Raw genomic sequence first — 18,425 nt, 5'->3', positions numbered from 1 at the left:
TTGCACTGGTCCAAATGATTTAGTGGAGGGGGATTATGGTGTGGGGTTAACTTGTTTCTCAGGGGTTGGGCTTGGCCCCTTAGTTCCAGTGAAGGGAACTCCCAAGGCATCAGCATACCAAGACATTTTGGACAATTTCATGCTCCCAAATTTGTGGGAATAGTTTAGGGATGGCCCCTTTGATTCCAACATGACTGCGCACCAATGTACAAAGCAAGGTCCATAAAGACATGGATGTACGAGTTTGGGTGGGGTAACTTGACTGGCCTGCCCAGTGTCCTGACCACAACCTGATAGAACACCTTTATGATGAATTAGAGTGGAGACTGTGAGCCAGGCCTTCTCGTGCAACATCAGTGCCTGACTTCACAAATGCGCTTCTGGAAGAATGGTCAAACATTCCCATAGACACACTCCTAAACTTTGTGGATAGTCTTCCCAGAAGAGTTGAAGCTAGTGTAGCTGCAAAGGGTGGGCCAACTCAATATTGAACCCTACGGACTAAGATCATGTATGTGTAAAGGCAGGCATCCCGATACTTTTAGTAATATAGTGTATATATCGAGCTTTCTCAAACAGGGTTCCTCCAGAGATTTCTAGCGGTTCCTTGAGCAGGGGCAAATGTGTCTCCCATCTACAATGTAAGGAGGTACTTTTTTACTGACATACAATTTAGGGCAAAAACAACAGCCAAAAGTCACTTGCTAATGAATAGCAGATGAATCAGCGCTCCACTGGCCAAACAAACAGTCATATGAGTCCACTGAAGACTATTGCAGGGAGATGGTATACTTGATAGGAGAAAGGACACATACATTCACTGTCAGTTCCTTGATTGGTATGGGGATCCCCTCAAAGGCATGTAACAAATAGAAGAGGGCACTAGATAAGTATAAGCAAGATAAAAAGTGTAATTTATTAAGTATCACTTACATTTAAACAAGCTGTAAACTACACACAGGGCTGGTATAGTTGCTCAGATGAAAGTAGTGGTCTCGATGGATGGGAGAGCAGTTACAGGCACAGACCAGAAATCACAGTGGGGAGAGCCGGCGGCTTCTGGGGCTCTGAAACACACCACTGCAGCTGAGTGCACAAGCAGACAGATTGAGAGAGGGGGTGGGCTGCAACTCATTTCTGAGGCCCTGCCTTCTTCGTCAGGCTTTCCCGCCCCACACATGAGGACAGATATATATGCTGCCATGAAGGGGAAAAGCAAATGATTAAAAATGAGCCGAAAGCAAATGCAAATGGGCAGAGCGGGCCATCCCATCACCATGGACACGGACGAGCAGCCCAATGTGAGACAATGTGTCCAATAATTGAGATGAATCATGGACAAAGGATGGCAATGACTGGACTATCAGCTGAAGGAAGGAGTTTACACATGGAGAGAGGCCACTGGTAAAACTGTCCATGGCTGCAATTATCGGCCTCCCGGAGGACAAATAGAGTCCTTGTGCACCTTGGGCATGTGGTAGAAGTAGGTGTGCTTAAATAATTCCTTGTAAAGGATTTTGTACTCTCCTACATTAATAACCTTATAATTGTGTGTGTTTTTAAGTCCCTAATTTTTCTAGATCTTTAACGTTCTCATGCAGATGGCTGGATTGTGTTCAAAACACATTTTGAGCCCTCTGTGGGCAATTCGTACTTACACTTTGCAAGCTGTCACCACCCTAAATGGAAACAGAATATTCCAAAAGGCAAGTTTTGCAGATTGAGAAAAAACTGCTCATTTGAAGAAGACTACATTGCCCAAGGGAAAATCCTGATGGATAGGTTTAGAGACAAAGGATACGAACCAGACTTGGTACAAAAAACATTTCAAGACACCTATATTCCCAAAGATAGAATGCAATCCCTGACAGTTTCTTCTGATGTGAAGTTTATCACTCGATAATGTTTGATAATGTCGATATCTGTTTCAATGCAAAAAGATTGGATGCAAGATGTATCGTTTTGTGCAACATCGTTAAAAATGGTTTAAAGACAGCTGAGGTAAGACCTACCCTCAGAATTTTTTTCAGTTGCTCTACAGAATTTGTAGTCTATGTCCTCTCATGCCCCTGTGGCCTCCTTTATGTTGGACACACCATTCGCCTAGTGAGAGCACATTTTGGAGAACATAGGAGGCTCATTGAACAAGGAGAAGACAATCATAGTGTCCCCAGACACGTTCTCACTCATCATAACAAATCCACTGTAGGACTGCAAGTAGATAGAGAACATTCCCCCCTGCGATTTCTTAGCTGAGAGACTTCAGAGACTTTGCTGTACTAGATTTTTACCCTTAATACTTTGGGGGATAAATGAGGAACTCGAAATGAATACCATTTTATGATGTATCAAGGACAGCCTTTCAATAACCAATTTTGAAATTTTGAATTTTAGATTGTATATTTTAATCATTGTACATGTGTGGACTGGATACATGTGGACACATGGGTCTATAGGTAGACATATATGGATTAGGTATTATAGTATATATCTATAATACTAAGATGGCCGCCGGTCCCAAAAAGGGCATGTAGCTCCTCCCTGACGCTGCTTCCATTTTTGGTACTGGCGACCATCTTATTAAGGACTGAATGGATGAGCCAAGGCAAGCGTAATTCAGTAGACAAATCAAAGGTCAGGGCAATTTTATGGCAAGTGTAATTCAGTAAACAGTCTGAGATACAAGGCAGGGGTCAACAACGAGGCTTCCAAATAGGTAACACAGCAGGAAGGGCACAACAGGAAAGGGGGCAAGGCTAGGCAGAAAGAGTGACTCGCTGCCTAGCAACAGAGATGCCCAGCATGGGTGTGCGCAATTAGCCAATTAGCATGGGTTGAGCGCCATTCTCATTGCCTATCAAAAACGATGTAAGCTCTGCCAAGAGCAATCAAGCACTAGAGGCAGAGATAGGACTGTGAGACTCACTCAGTGTTATTTGAAAAAAAAAACCTGTACTTAAAAAATAGGCTCATCTCGTCCATAAAATGCTAGCTGCCTGCTTGTCTCTGGCTTCAATATTGACCTGGAAGAAGTATGCAGCAAGGGAAGTCAAGCTGATGTCAGAACTCCTGAAATACACTTACATCTTGGGTTTATGGATTGGGAATCTAGCCCAACCCTTCCCATCAACGAATACTCCTAGCTGACCAGTAAAGCTGTTGATTACAGTCATAGACCATTGGCGAGTCTTAGAAAATGGTTTTAGAGGAGCAGTGGGCCTAAATGGTTTCTGCGAGTTACTTAGAGCCTAGTTTAAATATTTTTATTATTTTACATTTGTATTTTTATATCTTTCCCACAGAATTAAAAAAACAGCAATAAAAAAAACGTGGAAAAAAAATGTAAAGCTAGAGTAAGCAATTTATGATTAAATACACACCAAAAACAAACAAAAAAAAAAAAACAGACAAACATGAAAAACATAAAATTATTCTAAATAGCCAAAATCTTCAGTTTTACTCAAATTATTTGATGCAAAAATGAATACACCCCACAACAAAAACTACTACATCTAGTATTTTGTATGACCTCCATGATTGGAAAGGACAGCACCAAGTCTTCTAGGCATTGAATAAAAAAGTTGGCGACATATTGCAGCATCTATCTTTTTCCATTTTTCAAGTACAACCTCTTTTAAAGGCTGGATGTTGGATGACGAGTGATGCTCAACTTGTCTCTTCAAAAACATCTATCTTGGTCTCATCACTCCAGAATACAGAGTCCCAGTAGTCTTATTTTTCAGCATGGGCCCTGGCAAATTCTAGGCAAGCTTTTTATATGCATAGGCTTTAAGTGAGGTTTCCTTTGTGGATGACACCCATGCATGCCATTCCTCTGCAGTGTATGCCATATTAGGTCACAGGAAGCAATCACCCCAGTTTGGCTTTCTACATCTTTAGCTAACTGCAGCGAGCTTGCATTGTGATTTTCTTCAACCCTTTTCACCAGAAGATGCTCCTGTCGAGGTGTTAACTTCTGTGGATGGCCTGGACATCTCTGTGAGATGGTTGCAGTTCCATATTTGTTACATTTTTGTATCACTTTTGCTACAGTTTTCGAACTTATAAGTAAAGCTTTGCTGACCTTCTTGTAGCCTTCAACTTTCTTGTGTAAAGAAATTATTTCCTTTCTCAGGCCTTGTGACATTTCTCTTCCATGTTGTGCTGTTGCTGATAGCATGAAATGGGAAAGGGTTTTCTTTGTTAAGCAACGCCCTTTTGTAATCAACTGTTTGCTTGACACCTGTTAAATAAATAATTAAACTCACCTGTAGTTGAATTCTTGTTAATTAGGACTGTGCTGTCTAAAATGTAGCTTTGTTCCTAAGACTTTCATTGGGGTGTATTCATTTTTGCAACATGGTCTTAAATAGAGTTGAGCGGACACCTGGATGTCCGTGTTCGGCGGGTTCGGCCGAACTTTAAAAAAAAGTCCGGGTCCGTGTCCCGGACTTTTGCCAAACTTTTCCCGGACACCGAACCCCATTGAAGTCAATGGGGACCCGAACTTTCAGGCACTAAAATGGCTCTAAAACACCAATGGAAAGGGCTAGAGTGCTGCAAATGGAACCAAACGTAGTTAAGAGCATGGCAAGTGCTCTGCAAACAAATGTGTATAGGGGAATAACTTAAAACAACAAAAAAAACAGAAAAATAAAACAATGTTCTTCATCTCTGAAGGACGAGGCCCATATGGAGTAGGAGGGAGGTTGAGGTGGTGGTGGATGTGGCGGTGTCATAGGCATGTGCACAGGGTGTGCCGGGTGTACCTGGGCACACCCTAATCACCTAGGGCACATAGCATTATCGCTCTGTTTGGCAGTGAGGAGATGGGAAAGATCTCCCTCGGACCTGCTCTGCTCCATTTCTCTTTGCCAGCAGGGAGAGTAATGTATCGGGGCCATGTACATGTAGGCAAACACATGCATGTGTATTTAAACTTTGGGGTGCACACCCTAATGCAATAGGCTGCGCACACCTATGGGCGGTGTAGGTGGAAAAAGCGGTGGAGGAGGACCAGGGCCGGATTAAGAGCATCATGGGCTTGGTGCTGAGGATTTTGAAGGGCCTTAAGGGCCGTGCCTTGGCATGCACCCAGAGGAGGAAGGGTGCAGCCATGCATGCCTAATTCAACATGGGATGCTGTCTCTGAAGCCCATAAACACATCCATGCATCGGCAACTGTCCCTCCTTGTCCGGCCTTTGTGCTGTGTGGGGAGGTTCTGAGGGAGCTGCCTGGGGAAGCGAGCATAGAAGCCAGACTTCTGTGTTTACAAGTGACAGAAGAGCGGTAACAGTGAATATGGCCAACCCGGGGCCTATATAAAGGTAGGGGCCTGGAGCTGCAGCTCCAATAGCCCCTACGTTAATCTGGCCCTGAGGAGGACTAGGTAGCCAACACTGCTTCTTTTCAGAAATTTTAAATGAGGGTACACCCCAAAAGAGTGAGAAAGAGCAAAAATAGAACAATGGCTGGGTAAGGTCGGTATCCATCGCTATTCTGCACAAGGTACGGAAAAGTCCCGTGGGATTCATGCCTGGTTCATTTTAATGAACGTGAGCTTGTCCACATTGTCTCTGGACAGGCGGCTGCGCTTGTCTGTGATAACGCCCCCAGCCGTGCTAAATACCCGTTCAGATAATACACTGGCTGCAGGGCACGCCAGCACCTCCAAGGCGTAAAGGGCAAGCTCAGGCCATGTGCCCAACTTGGAGACCCAGAAGTTGAAGACCCCTGATTCAGTATGTCTAGGCTTGTGCACACATACTGCTCCACCATGTTGGTAAAATGCTGCCTCCTGCTAAGACGTTCCATCTGAGCTGCTGGTGCTGCTGTTTGTTGTGGCGTGCTGACAAAGCTTTTCCACATTTCGGCCATGCTAACCCTGCCTTCTGAGGTGCTGGCGGTGCCCTGGTTGCGTTGGTGACCTCTTCCTCCTCCTCCTCCTCCTCCTCTGCCTTGTGCTTCCACTGTGGCCCCGCTGTCAGGTGGGAATGCCAGCAGCATGGCGTCTACCAGCGTGCACTTGTACTCGTGCATCTTGCGATCGCGCTCCAGTGAGTGAATTAAGGACGGTACGTTGTCCTTGTAACGGGGATCCAGCAGCGTGGCCACCCAGTAATCAGCACAAGTTAGAATGCAACTCGGCGGTCGTTGTGGAGACACTGCAGCATGTAATCGCTCATGTGTGCCAGGCTGCCCAGAGGAAACGAAAGGCTGTCCTCTGTGGGAGGTGTATTGTCCGTGTCCTCTGTATCCCCCCAGCCACGCACCAGTGATGGCCATGAGCTGGCCTGGGTACCACCCTGCTGTGAACATGCTTCCATCTCCTCCTCCAGCTCCTCCTCCTCATCCTCCAGAACTGTGCCCCTGCTGGACAATTGTGTCCCTGGCGTTTGTGTGTGCAGGAACCCACCCTCGGAGCCCCTTGCGAATGACTGCCCTGAAAGCCTTGGAAATGTTACCTCCTCATCCTCCTCCTCCTCATCCTGTGCCACATCCTCTTCCATCATCGCCCGAATTGTTTTTTCAAGGAGGCATAGAAGTGGGATAGTTAAGCTGAGAACGGCATCATCGGCACTGGCCATGTTGGTGGAGTACTCAAAACAGCGCAACAAGGCACACAGGTCTCGCATGGAGGCCCAGTTATTGGTGGTGAAGTGGTGCTGTTCCGCAGAGTGACTCACGCGTGCGTGCTGCAGCTGAAACTCCACTATGGCCTGCTGCTGCTCGCACAGTCTTTGCAGCATGTGCAAGGTGGAGTTCCACCTTGTGGGCACGTCACATATGAAGCGGTGAGCGGGAAGGCCGAAGTTACGCTGCAGCGCTGACAGGCGAGCAGCAGCAGGGTGAGAACGCCGAAAGTGCGCACAGACGTCCCGTACTTTCTGCAGTAGCTCTGACATATCGGGGTAGTTTTTAAGGAACCTCTGCACCACCAAATTCAGCACATGCGCCAGGCAAGGGATGTGCGTCAAACCGGCTAGGCCCAGAGCTGCTATGAGATTTCGCCCGTTATTGCACACCACCAGGCCGGGCTTGAGGCTCGCTGGCAGCAACCACTCATTTGTCTGCTGTTCCATGCTCCTCCACAACTCCTGCGCGGTGTGTTGTTTGTCCCCCAAACAGGCAAGTTGTAAAACTGCCTGCTGTCGTTTACCCCTGGCCGTGCTGAAGTTGGTGGTGAAGGTGTTACGCTGTCCGGATGAGGAGGCGGTAGAGGATGAGGAAGCGGAGTAGGAGGAGTTAGGAACAGGAGGCAAACTGAAGCGCCCTGCAATCCTCGGTGGTGGAAGGACATGCGCCAAATTGCTATCAGCCTCAGGCCCATCCGCCACTGCATTTACCCAGTGTGCCGTTAGGGAGATATAACGCCCCTGACCGTGCATACTGGTCCACGTATCGGTAGTTAGGTGGACCTTGCCAGAGATGGCGTTGCGCAGTGCACACCTGATTTTTTCCCCCACTTGGTTGTGCAGGGAAGGGATGGCTTGCCTGGAAAAGTAGTGGCGGCTGGGCACGACGTACTGTGGGACAGCCACCGACATAAGGTTTTTAAAACTGTGCGTCTCCACCAGACGGAATGACAGCATTTCAAAGGCCAAGAATTTTGAAATGCTGGCATTCAGGGCCAGGGATCGCGGGTGGGTAGGGGGGTACTTCCTCTTCCTCTCAAGTGTTTGGGAGATGGAAAGCTGAACGCTTCCACGGGACATTGTGGAGATGGTTGGTGACCCAGGTGGTGGTGTTGCTGACAGATCCTCTGTTTGCGGGGTGGCAGGTGCCGGTATCACTACAGATGTGGCTGGAGCGGCCGAGACTGCAGCAGAAGAGGAAGCAGGATGAGCCAGAGACGTTTCTTGGTTTTGAAGGTGTCTACTCCACTGCAGCTCGTGCTTTGCACTTAGATGCCTGATCATGCAGGTTGTGCTCAGGTTGAGAAGGTTTATGCCTCGCTTCAGGCTCTGATTGCACAGGGTGCAAACCACTCGTGTCCTGTCATCAGCACATTTTCTAAAGAACTTCCACGCTAGAGAACTCCTTTGAGCTGACTTTGGTGCGCTCGTTCCCTTGCTGCGTTGGGAAGTAGCGGGCGTAGTGTCTAGGGCACGGCCGCTCCGCTTCTGCACCCTGCTCCCTCTTCTGCTGTGCTGGTGGCTCTGTGCGACCACCGCCTCTTCCTCCAAACTACTCAGGTCACCTGCATGACCTTCATTCCATGTGGGGTCGAGGACCTCATAGCCCTCCACATCATCTTCCACCCAGTCTTCACCCCTGCCCTCCTTGTCGGTCTCCACAATGCTGAACGCCACAGCAGTTGGCACCTGCGTTTCGTCATCATCGGAGACGTGCTGCGATGGTCCTTGCATGTACTCATCTTGAGAAATAAGTGGTTGGGCATCACTGCACTCAATCTCTTCAACTTCTGGGGCAGGGCTAGGTGGATGGCCCTGGGAAACCCTGCTGACAGAGTCCTCAAAAAGAAGAAGAGACTTCTGTATGGATTGGGGCTCAGACTGCTTGCCTGATTTCCAAGGGGTGTGGTGAAAGACGGTTGGACATTGGCTGCAGGTGCCAACTCTGACCTTTCTGCAGTAGACTGGGTGGGAGACAATGTGAAGGAACCGGAGGCACTGTCAGCAACCCAATCTACTATCGCCTGTACTTCTTCAGGCCTCATCACGTCTAGAGGCGCATGATGCCCTACCAAATACTGATGCAGGTTCTGTCGCCTACTCACACTTGTGGAAGGTGTTTCACTTGTGCGTGTAGCTGGCACAGATCGACCACGTCCTCTCCTTGCAACAGGAGCTCTACCAGCAGCACCACGACCCAGGCCACGGCCCCTATTTGACGGTCTCCTCATATTTCTGTAATTTATGATCTTGCCCTAGAAAGGTGTTTATTGAATAGCGGAACAAAACAACAACAGTATCGCACGGGTGTATCTCACAGTCAAATATGCAAACTATGCCGCAATTTAATGTTTTTTACCCCAAAAGGGTATATATTGAATAGCGGAATAGGAAAAAGGATAAAAAAACGGTGTATCTCACACGTACAAACACAGACTAGGCCCCGATTAAAATTTTTTGTACCCTAAAGGGAGGATGAGGAAGAGGAGTAGGAGGAGTTGGGAACAGGAGGCAAACTGAAGCGCCCTGCAATCCTTGGCGGTGGAAGGAGATGCGCCAAACAAATTTAAAAGGTGTATCTCACACGTACCGATACAGACTATGCTGTAATTTAATTTTCTTACACTCCAAAAGGGTGTATATTGAATAGCGGAATAGAAAAAATGTTATAATACGGTGTATCTCACACGTACAAACACAGACTAGGCCCCGATTACAATTTTTTGTACTCTAAAGGCAGGATGAGGAAGAGGAGTAGGAGGAGTTGGGAACAGGAGGCAAACTGAAGCACCCTGCAATCCTCGGCGGTAGAAGGAGATGCGCCAAACAAATTTAAAAAGGTGTATCTCACATGTACCGATACAGACTATCCCGCAATTTAATTTTTTACACTCAAACAGGGTGTATATTGAATAGCAGAATAGGACAAATTTTTCAAAACTGTGTATCTCACACGTACAAACACCAACTAGGCCCCGATTACAATTTTTTGTACCCTAAAGGCAGGATGAGGAAGAGGAGTAGGAGGAGTTGGGAACAGGAGGCAAACTGAAGCGCCCTGCAATCCTCGGCGGTAGAAGGAGATGCGCCAAACAAATTTAAAAAGGTGTATCTCACATGTACCAGTACAGACTATCCCGCAATTTAATTTTTTACACTCAAAGAGGGTGTATATTGAATAGCGGAATAGGACAAATTTTACAAAACGGTGTATCTCACACGTACAAACACAAACTAGGCCCCGATTACAATTTTTTCTACCCTAAAGGCAGGATGAGGAGTAGGAGGAGTTCGGAACAGGAAGGAGGCAGACTGAAGCACCCTCAAATCCTCGGCAGTATGAGATGCGCCCCAAAAATTGGAAAGGTGTATCTCACACGTACCGACACAGACTATCACACAATTTAATTGTTTATACCCAAAGGTTTTGATTAAATAGCGGAATAGAAAATATGATCCAAAAAAAAGTGTATGTATATCACACGTACACAACCACACTAGGCCCCAATTACTATTGTTTGTACCCCTAAAGGCAGGATGAGGAGTAGGAGGAGTTTGGAACAGGCAGCACCCTCAAATCTTCAGAAGTATGAGATGAACCCCAAAAACTTGCAAAGGTGGATCTCACACGTACCAACACAGACTATCCCGCTAATTTAATTGATCCCCAAAGGTTTTTATTGAATAGCGGAATAGGAAATATGATCAAAAAAAGTGTATGTATCTCACAGGTACAGAAGCAGACTAGGCCCCAATTACTATTGTTTGTACCCCTAAAGGCAGGATGAGGAGTAGGAGGAGTATGGAACAGGCAGCACCCTCAAATCTTCAGAAGTATGAGATGAACCCCAAAAACTTGCAAAGGTGGATCTCACACGTACCAACACAGACTATCCCGCAATTTAATTGATCCCCAAAGGTTTTTATTGAATAGCGGAATAGGAAATATGATCAAAAAAAGTGTATGTATCTCACACGTACAGAAGCAGACTAGGCCCCAATTACTATTGTTTGTACCCCTAAAGGCAGGATGAGGAGTAGGAGGAGTATGGAACAGGCAGCACCCTCAAATCTTCAGAAGTATGAGATGAACCCCAAAAACTTGAAAAGGTGGATCTCACACGTACCAACACAGACTATCCCGCAATTTAATTGATCCCCAAAGGTTTTTATTGAATAGCGGAATAGGAAATATGATCAAAAAAAGTGTATGTATCTCACACATACAGAAGCAGACTAGGCCCCAATTACTATTGTTTGTACCCCTAAAGGCAGGATGAGGAGTAGGAGGAGTATGGAACAGGCAGCACCCTCAAATCTTCAGAAGTATGAGATGAACCCCAAAAACTTGCAAAGGTGGATCTCACACGTGCCAACACAGACTATCCCGCAATTTAATTGATCCCCAAAGGTTTTTATTGAATAGCGGAATAGGAAATATGATCAAAAAAAGTGTATGTATCTCACACGTACAGAAGCAGACTAGGCCCCAATTACTATTGTTTGTACCCCTAAAGGCAGGATGAGGAGTAGGAGGAGTATGGAACAGGCAGCACCCTCAAATCTTCAGAAGTATGAGATGAACCCCAAAAACTTGCAAAGGTGGATCTCACACGTACCAACACAGACTATCCCGCAATTTAATTGATCCCCAAAGGTTTTTATTGAATAGCGGAATAGGAAATATGATCAAAAAAAGTGTATGTATCTCACATGTACAGAAGCAGACTAGGCCCCAATTACTATTGTTTGTACCCCTAAAGGCAGGATGAGGGGTAGGAGGAGTATGGAACAGGCAGCATCCTCAAATCTTCAGAAGTATGAGATGAACCCCAAAAACTTGGAAAGGTGGATCTCACACGTACCAACACAGACTATCCCGCAATTTAATTGATCCCCAAAGGTTTTTATTGAATAGTGGAATAGGAAATATGATCAAAAAAAGTGTATGTATCTCACACGTACAGAAGCAGACTAGGCCCCAATTACTATTGTTTGTACCCCTAAAGGCAGGATGAGGAGTAGGAGGAGTATGGAACAGGCAGCACCCTCAAATCTTCAGAAGTATGAGATGAACCCCAAAAACTTGGAAAAGTGGATCTCACACGTACCAACACAGACTATCCCGCAATTTAATTGATCCCCAAAGGTTTTTATTGAATAGCGGAATAGGAAATATGATCAAAAAAAGTGTATGTATCTCACACGTACAGAAGCAGACAAGGCCCCAATTACTATTGTTTGTACCCCTAAAGGCAGGATGAGGAGGAGTATGGAACAGGCAGCACCCTCAAATCTTCAGAAGTATGAGATGAACCCCAAAAACTTGCAAAGGTGGATCTCACATGTACCAACACAGACTATCCCGCAATTTAATTGATCCCCAAAGGTTTTTATTGAATAGCGGAATAGGAAATATGATCAAAAAAAGTGTATGTATCTCACACGTACAGAAGCAGACTAGGCCCCAATTACTATTGTTTGTACCCCTAAAGGCAGGATGAGGAGTAGGAGGAGTATGGAACAGGCAGCACCCTCAAAATTTCAGAAGTATGAGATGAACCCCAAAAACTTGCAAAGGTGGATCTCACACGTACCAACACAGACTATCCCACAATTTAATTGATCCCCAAAGGTTTTTATTGAATAGCGGAATAGGAAATATGATCAAAAAAAGTGTATGTATCTCACACGTACAGAAGCAGACTAGGCCCCAATTACTATTGTTTGTACCCCTAAAGGCAGGATGAGGAGTAGGAGGAGTATGGAACAGGCAGCACCCTCAAATCTTCAGAATAGTGGAATAGAAAAAAAGTGTATGATTTTTGAAACCACTCAATATTAGCACATGTGAACTGAACACAGCAGTGTATGATCAGTCACTCAGCACAGCACAGCTGAAGGAAAAATGCTGCACACAGTGACTGATAGAAAAATACTTTTCTCCCTCCTCCTCAGTGGGCAAAAAAGATTGTGTTCACTGCACCCCAAAAAGATTGCGTTTACTGCACCCCAAAAAGATTGTGTTCACTGCACCCCAAAAAAATTGCGATCACGGCACCCCAAAAAGATTGCATTCACTGCACCCCACAAAGATTGTGTTCACTGCACCCCACAAAGATTGTGTTCACTGCACCCCAAAAGGATTTTGTTCACTGCACCCCAAAAAGATTGTGTTCACTGCACCCCACAAAGATTGTGTTCACTGTACCCCACAAAGATTGTGTTCACTGCACCCCAAAAAGATTGTGTTCACTGTACCCCAAAAAGATTGTGTTTACTGCACCCCAAAAAGATTGTGTTCACTGCAGCCCACACACAGCAAAATGGATGTGGATCACTGACACCTGCCTATCTCCTATCCCACACCACACAGCAACATCGATTGTAGTTTAACTGATCCCCAAAGGTTTTTGATTAAATAGCGGAATAGGAAATATGATCAAAAAAAGTGTATGTATCTCACACGTACAGAAGCAGACTAGGCCCCAATTACTATTGTTTGTACCCCTAAAAGGCTGGATGAGGAGTAGGGGGAGTATGGAACAGGCAGCACCCTCAAATCTTCAGAAGTATGAGATGAACCCCAAAAACTTGGAAAGTTGGATCTCTCCCACACGTACCAACACAGACTATCCCCCAATTTAACTGATCCCCAAAGGTTTTTGATTAAATAGCGGAATAGAAAATATGATCAAAAAAAGTGTATGTATATCACACGTACACAACCACACTAGGCCCCAATTACTATTGTTTGTACCCCTAAAAGGCTGGATGAGGAGTAGGGGGGAGTATGGAACAGGCAGCACCCTCAAATCTTCAGAAGTATGAGATGAACCCCAAAAACTTGGAAAGGTGGATCTCTCCCACACGTACCAACACAGACTATCCCCCAATGTAACTGATCCCCAAAGGTTTTTGATTAAATAGCGGAATAGAAAATATGATCAAAAAAAGTGTATGTATATCACACGTACACAACCACACTAGGCCCCGATTACTATTGTTTGTACCCCTAAAAGGCTGGATGAGGAGTAGGGGGAGTATGGAACAGGCAGCACCCTCAAATCTTCAGAAGTATGAGATGAACCCCAAAAACTTGGAAAGGTGGATCTCTCCCACACGTACCAACACAGACTATCCCCCAATTTAACTGATCCCCAAAGGTTTCTGATTAAATAGCGAAATAGAAAATATGATCAAAAAAATGTATGTATATCACACGTACACAACCACACTAGGCCCCAATTACTATTGTTTGTACCCCTAAAAGGCTGGATGAGGAGTAGGGGGGAGTATGGAACAGGCAGCACCCTCAAATCTTCAGAAGTATGAGATGAACCCCAAAAACTTGGAAAGGTGGATCTCTCCCACACGTACCAACACAGACTATCCCCCAATTTAACTGATCCCCAAAGGTTTTTGATTAAATAGCGGAATAGAAAATATGATCAAAAAAAGTTTATGTATATCACGCGTACACAACCACACTAGGCCCCAATTACTATTGTTTGCACCCCTAAAAGGCTGGATGAGGAGTAGGGGGAGCATGGAACAGGCAGCACCCTCAAATCTTCAGAAGTATGAGATGAACCCAAAAAACTTGGAAAGGTGGATCTCTCCCACACGTACCAACCAGACTATCCCCCAATGTAACTGATCCCCAAAGGTTTTTGATTAAATAGCGGAATAGAAAATATGATCAAAAAAAGTGTATGTATATCACACGTACACAACCACACTAGGCCCCAATTACTATTGTTTGTACCCCTAAAAGGCTGGATGAGGAGTAGGGGGGAGTATGGAACAGGCAGCACCCTCAAATCTTCAGAAGTATGAGATGAACCCCAAAAACTTGGAAAGGTGGATCTCTCCCACACGTACCAACACAGACTATCCCCCAATTTAACTGATCCCCAAAGGTTTTTGATTAAATAGCGGAATAGAAAATATGGTCAAAAAAAGTGTATGTATATCACACGTACACAACCACACTAGGCCCCAATTACTATTGTTTGTACCCCTAAAAGGCTGGATGAGGAGTAGGGGGAGTATGGAACAGGCAGCACCCTCAAATCTTCAGAAGTATGAGATGAACCCCAAAAACGTGGAAAGGTGGATCTCTCCCACACGTACCAACACAGACTATCCCCTAATTTAACTGATCCCCAAAGGTTTTTGATTAAATAGCGGAATAGAAAATATGATCAAAAAAAGTGTATGTATATCACACGTACACAACCACACTAGGCCCCAATTACTATTGTTTGTACCCCTAAAAGGCTGGATGAGGAGTAGGGGGAGTATGGAACAGGCAGCACCCTCAAATCTTCAGAAGTATGAGATGAACACCAAAAACTTGCAAAGGTGGATCTCACACGTACCAACACAGACTATCCCGCAATTTAATTGATCCCCAAAGGTTTTTTATTGAATAGCAGAATAGGAAATATGATCAAAAAAAGTGTATGTATATCACACGTACACAACCACACTAGGCCCCAATTACTATTGTTTGTACCCCTAAAAGGCTGGATGAGGAGTAGGGGGGAGTATGGAACAGGCAGCACCCTCAAATCTTCAGAAGTATGAGATGAACCCCAAAAATCCCAAATATCATTCAGCTCTGCTGCAGGCCACAACTTAATTTTTTTTAACCCAAGGCTGTATATTGAATAGTGGAATAGAAAAAAGTGTATGATTTTTGAAACCACTCAATATTAGCACATGTGAACTGAACACAGCAGTGTATGATCACTCACTCAGCACAGCACAGCTGAAGGAAAAATGCTGCACACAGTGACTGATAGAAAAAGACTTTTCTCCCTCCTCCTCAGTGGGCAAAAAAGTTTGTGTTCACTGCACCCCAAAAAGATTGTGTTCACTGTACCCCAAAAAGATTGTGTTCACTGCACCCCAAAAAGATTGTGTTCACTGCACCCAAAAAAGATTGTGATCACTGCACCCCAAAAAGATTGCGTTCACTGCACCCCACAAAGATTGTGTTCACTGCACCCCAAAAAGATTGTGTTCACTGCACCCCACAAAGATTGTGTTCACTGCACCCCAAAAGGATTTTGTTCACTGCACCCCAAAAAGATTGTGTTTACTGCACCCCACAAAGATTGTGTTCACTGTACCCCACAAAGATTGTGTTCACTGCACCCCAAAAAGATTGTGTTCACTGTACCCCAAAAAGATTGTGTTCACTGCAGCCCACACACAGCAAAATGGATGTGGATCACTGACACCTGCCTATCTCCTATCCCACACCACACAGCAATATCGATTGTAGTTTGTAGAACACACTTTCCCTAAAAATCAGCAGACTCTATCCCTAACAGGATTTATAAGATCGTAGATCGGGACTGCAGACCCCACCCCATACAGCAATATCGATTGTAGTTTGTAGAACACACTTTCCGTAAAAATCAGCAGACTCTATCCCTAACAGGATTTATAAGATCGTAGATCGGGACTGCAGACCCCACCCCACACAGCAATATCGATTGTAGTTTGTAGAACACACTTTCCCTAAAAATCAGCAGACTCTATCCCTAACAGGATTTATAAGATCGTAGATCGGGACTGCAGACCCCACCCCTCACAGCAATATCGATTGTAGTTTGTAGAACACACTTTCCCTAAAAATCAGCAGACTCTATCCCTAACAGGATTGATAAGAGATCGTAGATCGGGTGACTGCAAACCCCACCCCACACAGCAATGTCAATTGTAGTTTGTAGAACACACTTTCCCTAAAAATCAGCAGACTCTCTCCCTAAAATGCCTACAACTCGCCCTGCCTAACACACTCCGACCTGTCCCTCAATTCTATCTGGACACAAATGTTTTTTTTTTCCTGTCTGTCCCTAATCAGCAGCCAGCACGTTGATGTGTGCTCTCTCCCTGATCTAAGCAGCAGAATGACGCCGTAGCGGCGCTGCCTCTAACTTATAAAGACTTGGTCACATGCTTCAGACGGCCAATCACAGCTACTGATACATTTGTAGGCATGGTTGGGATGGCTTAGGCACACCAGTTAAACGCTTGTTGATTGGCTGTTGAAAGCCCGCCATGAAAAGCGCGCCAAAGCATGCAAAACCCGGAAATAAAACAACCGAACACGGATTTTTACCCCGAATATACAGTAAAGTGTTCGTGTCCGTGTTCGGGTAAAAAAAATTCAATTATTCGGTACGAACACGAATAATACATTCCGTGTTCGCTTAACCCTAGTCTTAAATTAATTTGTTAAGAAGAATACCCAATTTTCTTTTGTGTATGCAAATTAACAAATTTTGGTTGCAATCAATGGCCCGCATCTGTGGGGATTTTTGTAGTAGAGTGTCCAATAGAAAATGTTGATTCTGAAAGGAAAGTAATAGTTTTCTGACAAATCTATTAGGGTATACTCATTTATGCTGAGCACTGTAAGTCAACATCAGCAAAAATAGTCCACTTATCCCTAAAGATTATTTTTAATATCACAAACTATTTATTCATGGGAGTATGCACTGCTCAAAAAATTAAAGGAACACTTTTTAATCAGAGTAACACTTTTTAATCAGAGTATATCAATCAAGTCAAGTAAACTCCTGGGATAAGGATCTGGTCAGTTTAGTAGCAGAGTTGGTTTTCAGTTTCAGCTGCTTCGGTGTTAATGAAATTAACAACAGGTTTACTAGATGGGCAACAATGAGATGACCTCGAAAACAGGAATGGATTTACAGGTGGGGGCCACTTACATTTCTTTTCCCTACTCCTCTTTTCTGACTGTTTTTCACTAGTTTTGCATTGGCTAGGGTCAGTGTCACTACTGGTAGCATGATGTGATACCTTGACCCTATAGACTAGGTTGCACAATCAGTCCAATTCCTCCAGGATGGAACATCAATACGTGCCATTGCCAGAAGGTTTTGCTGTCTCCCAGCATAGTCTCCAGAGCATGGAGGAGATTTCAGAAAACATTAATCTAGGGGAGGTAGACAGGGCCGTAGAAGGCCCTTAACCCATCAGCCAGACCGGTATCTGTTCCTTTGTGCAAGGAGTGACAGGAGGAGCACTGCCAGAGCCCTACAAAATAACCTCTAGGTGGCCACTGGTGTGAATGTCTCTTACCAAACAATCAGAAACAGACTTCATGAGGGTGGCCTGAGGGCCTGAAGTCCTCTAGTGGGCCCTGTGCTCCATGCCCAGCTTGATTGACATTTGCCATTGAACATCAGAATTGGCAGGTCCAACACTGGCGCCCTGTGCTTTTCACAGATGAGAGCAGGTTCACCCTGAGTACATGTGACAGACTTGAAAGGGTCTGTAAAAGCCATGGAGAATACTATGCTGCCTGTAACATCATTCAGCATGACTGGATTGGTAGTGCGTCAGTGATGGTCTGGGGGAGGCATAACCATGCAGGGATACACAGACCTCTACAGACTAGACAATAGCACCCTGACTGCCATTAGGTATCGACATGAAATCCTTAGACCCATTGTCAGACCCTACGCTGGTGCAGTGGGTCCTGGGTTCCTCCTGGTGCACGACAATGCTCTGCCCCATGTGGCGAGAGTTTGCAGCCATTTCCTGGAGGATGAAATAAACAATAGCATTGAAAGGCCCCCCATGCTCACCTAAATCCAAAAGAACAACTCTGGGACATTATGTTTCGGTCCATCTGACGCCACCAGGTTGCACTTCAGTCTGTTCAGGAGCTCAGTGATGCCCTGGTCCACACCTGGGAGATAATACCCCAGGACACTATCAGTTATCTCATTAGGAGCATGCCCCAA

Source organism: Pelophylax lessonae, assembly GCF_965119305.1.
Source record: "Pelophylax lessonae genome assembly, chromosome: 1".
Lineage (NCBI taxonomy): Eukaryota > Metazoa > Chordata > Amphibia > Anura > Ranidae > Pelophylax > Pelophylax lessonae.
Note: the sequence above shows the minus strand (reverse complement) of the source record.